This window comes from Porites lutea, chromosome 3 (assembly GCF_958299795.1).
Source record: "Porites lutea chromosome 3, jaPorLute2.1, whole genome shotgun sequence".
NCBI lineage: Eukaryota > Metazoa > Cnidaria > Anthozoa > Scleractinia > Poritidae > Porites > Porites lutea.
In genome coordinates this window covers 17,141,764-17,145,703 of record NC_133203.1, presented here as the reverse complement: position 1 = coordinate 17,145,703, position 3,940 = coordinate 17,141,764, and the positions used below count along the sequence as shown (strand labels likewise).

At 41.0% G+C, this 3,940-nt stretch overlaps 1 pseudogene; it reads left to right on the top strand.

Moving 5' to 3' along the window:
* The first annotated feature begins 1,679 nt into the window (after positions 1-1,679).
* LOC140931709 (uncharacterized) lies at positions 1,680-3,476 on the top strand (annotated as a pseudogene).
* The last annotated feature ends 464 nt before the right edge of the window (positions 3,477-3,940 follow it).

Here is a 3,940-nt window from a genome sequence, read left to right as displayed (position 1 = left end):
ATAGAATTTTAATGTCTTCTCTCTTTGACCAGGGTTTATTTGATAAGGGGGACTGGGTTTGGGTCAGGTGTCAGTAGCCATTATATTCAACCCCTCCTGGGTTTTTGACAAGTCACATGATCTAGCAAGCTGCTTGCCAGTCGTCTCTATTACTCGGAGTGACAAGCTGCTTTGACTCCCACCTCCTTCCCCTGATCCGCCCCCTTTTCTTGTAGTACATTTAGCGTTGGCACGTTTTTCTTGGCCCACACCTTTTCTCGGCGAACTTATTATAACAGAATTCATTCTTGTTTTGTTTGTTTAAAAAATGCGGCTATGGACCTATTTTTCATAGCCATATTGCTCCGGTTTAAGTGTGTTTATTTTTATTCTCCAGTAAACAGCTCACGCAAGAGCAGCATTTATGGGTTTTGTTTTGGGTGGAGAGAGAAAGACATGAATAGATTTTTGTGAAACTTCGCACAACAAAAGACATTTATCCAATGAATAAGTAATGTAAAGTATTTCAAAAGAAAATGCCAATAAGAGCTAAAATCCGATTTAGAGCTAAAAGCATTGTGACGTCATTGCCAGGTGACATTTATTCCGATCGCCCAAAAAATAATACCATAATAAAGTTTAGTTTAAGAGTAATCCATATGTTGTAATCGTTTTACAAGACAGATCGATTTGATTAAGTATAAGAGATTCAAAGTAGGGTGTGCCTATAAAAATACTGGGTCGAGTTACCTTAAAAGTCCTGTGTTATTGTTCAAAATCACTCAAGAAGATCTGTGGTTGGAAAAGTGAATTATGTTTTCATTATTGACGCCATAAATGGTCTACTGCTTTGATCCGATGTGTAACCATGCATCGGAGAGCCACACTTGCCAATTAATCGCATTTCCAAGCCCTGAAAAGGCAAAACGAGTACAAACGATGGATTCGTCTGATAAGGTTCGTAAAAATAATCATGACTGCCTTGTCACCAAGAAATAAGGTAAAACAAGTTCAGACACGTAACAATCAAAACGTCAAAAAGCATGAAACCGCAAGTCTCTGATGGAGAGCAGAAATTGACCAAGGCACAAGTTGAAAAACAAGTAGATCCCATGCTGTTAGAACAGAAGATGGCAAGCTGTTCCTAAGAAAAAAAGAAGAGACTGGAGACACATTTGACAGTCAAAAGAACCGTTCATGCCCAAAGATGCAAATGTTGAAATTCCAAGACTAATTCTGAACAGTCCACCAACCAAAGCTGGCACAGAAACAGTATCAGGAGAGAACAGCACCGGAAAGCCAACAGCACTCTCCAGAAAACAAACAGAGCCAGGACCACAAGCTACCCGTCCAGCCCCATTAGCTGAGCGCAAAAAGAGCAATGCTGTCACATGCAGCAGACACTCTATTTTCGCCCACTAGCTACTTAAGAGACTATGTTCAGACGTAGATCTTTTATGTTTTAGTTTTAACAACAAGAAAGAAGGGTATAATATCATTAGGTACCTTAAGGAACAGACGTTTTTGTTGACGATGGCAACATGACAACCTATGACAAACTGGGGCTAGAACAGCTTCAGGTTGCAGTCATGACAACAAGTTATCATCCTCAAGCAAAGTGCACAGAAACGTGATCCTGTGCGAAAACAAGACGCCGCGCCCGGCAAACTTTCACAGATTTGGCGGCAAATTCATAATCCATGACAAAGCTTTTGATTACTTTGCATTTTGCCAAGGTTATGTCCAGCGTAAAGGAAACACGAGATTTACTTTTAGTTTCCCGTGTCACAGGAATCATAAATGCAAATGAATTTACCATTCTTTACAACATAAATATGTCAAAAAGTCCACTATTTCCGTACGACAACTATGAGGAATTCTCACTGGACAATTTCAGCAAAGGAAAATGCATAGCAGAATTTCGTGTTGAGAAAAATGATTTGCTTGTTTTGGCAGATGCCCTCTTTTCCATTGCTCGCAGAGGTCTGTGTTTGAAGGAAGGCTTGTGTACTCTGTTGGAACGACTTGCATATCCTTGTTGTTACAGTGACATTATATCCCGATTTGGCAGACCTGTCCCAGAAATTAGCATGATGACCAATGTTGTTCTAGACTGGATTTACAATGAACATGGCCACCAGCTTACTCATTTTAACTAGCTCCTCCTCTTCCGTGCCTTTCTGCAAACATATGCAGATGCAATCCATCAAAAGGGTGCGGTGTTGAATAACTGCTGGGGTTTTGTTGATGGCACTGTCTGCCCTATTTGCCACCCACTCAAAAATCAGTGAACCATCTACAATAGCCACAAAAGGGTACATGCCTTGAAGTTCTAATCTGTTGTAACTCCTAATGGTCTTATTGCCAACTTGTATGGCCCAGTAGGTGAGTAGGGTATAATTATATTTAAATAGCAATAACTTCAGGTAGTATTATTTCCCGGTTTAACCTTAAGGAACCACTCTATCATTTTTTTCCAACATTCGCTGTATTTTTACGCAAATCATGTGATCCTGTTATTTGTGAAACGATAATTGCAATGCTAAAATTACAGATGATAGTACAGCAAAAACGGTGATATTGGAGAGGGTTATTTTTATACAGTGGAAATGTTTGAGAGGAGAAAAGAGGGTCTTGAAAGAAAAAGGGAGGAGCTTAGCATAATTGTGCTATTATTGTTAGATAATTACATTCTTCATTTTTGTCTTTCAAGAGGGCAGGAAGCATGACAGGAGGATGCTTGCCGATTCCGGAGTGTACCCGACTGGACACTCTGCCTATATGGAGACCTAGCATACCCACTGAGAGTCCATCTCCAAGCTCCCTTCAGAAATGCGGTTCTTACCCAGCAGATGGAAGATGTTAATTACTCAATGAGTTTGTTCTTCAGTAGAGTGGCTTTTCAGCGATGTTATCAACCATTTTAAGTTTCTTGATTTTAAGGAAAACTTAAAAGTAGGTTTGAGCTCAATGGGAAATATGTATGTAATTTCTGCTTTGCTCAGAAATGCCATGACATGCTTGTATAAAAACACCACATCCAATTTTCTTTCTCTTGACCCTCCAAATATTTAGGTAAGAAGCGATCTAAAGCAAACAAAATTTACGTGAACCAAATGGCAAGGACGAATCTTCTGGGCGTACCGAGCTTGGAAAAAAATGAACGTGTCTTCCTTGAAAAGTGTGGCTTTTGGAATTTGAAGTTGAATCGAGCAATAGTACGACAAGGCCAGTCGAGTTTAAAGTTCATGGGGCATCTACTGACATCAGAAAGCCTGAAATTGGATCCAGAGAAGACTCAAGCCATATTGCAGATGCCCAAACGGGAAGACATTCCAGCACTGAGGCAATTTCTGGGGATAGTGACCTACCTTGGAAAATTAATGCCCCACCTGTCCGAGATGACAACCTCTGAGGCGATTGGAGGACAAGGATGTAGAGTTCCAGTGGCTGGGACAGCACTCCAAAGCGGTGTCAATGATAAAGAAGTTTCTTAATGAAGCACCCGTGCTGCTCTATTATGATGTTAGCAAACAGGTCACAGTACAGTGTGATGCAAGCTAGTCTGGGTTAGGGGCAGCCCTTATACAACACAGCCAGCCCGTTATGCTTTCTGTTCCCTCAGAGCCACTGAAATGTGTTACAAATTGAGAGAGATGCTAGCCATTGGGCCATTCCATTAAATATCCAACCCCCCCCCCCCCCATGGACGAGTTTTTCAGAGGGGTCCCCCTCTTTTGATGTAGTTTCTGAGGGGTACTTTTTATATGAGCGATTTTCTGAGGGGTTAGTGATATTTAGATTCTCTGAGGGGTGTTTAATAAATACTAACAGGCCTTTCGAATAATCACAGTACGCAAAGAACTTTACAAGCAAGAACAGAGGAAGGAGATATTTCCCTTCCCAACCCCTTCTGGCACTTTTTTTGCGCCTATCATGCTCACACGTCGCGCTACAGAAA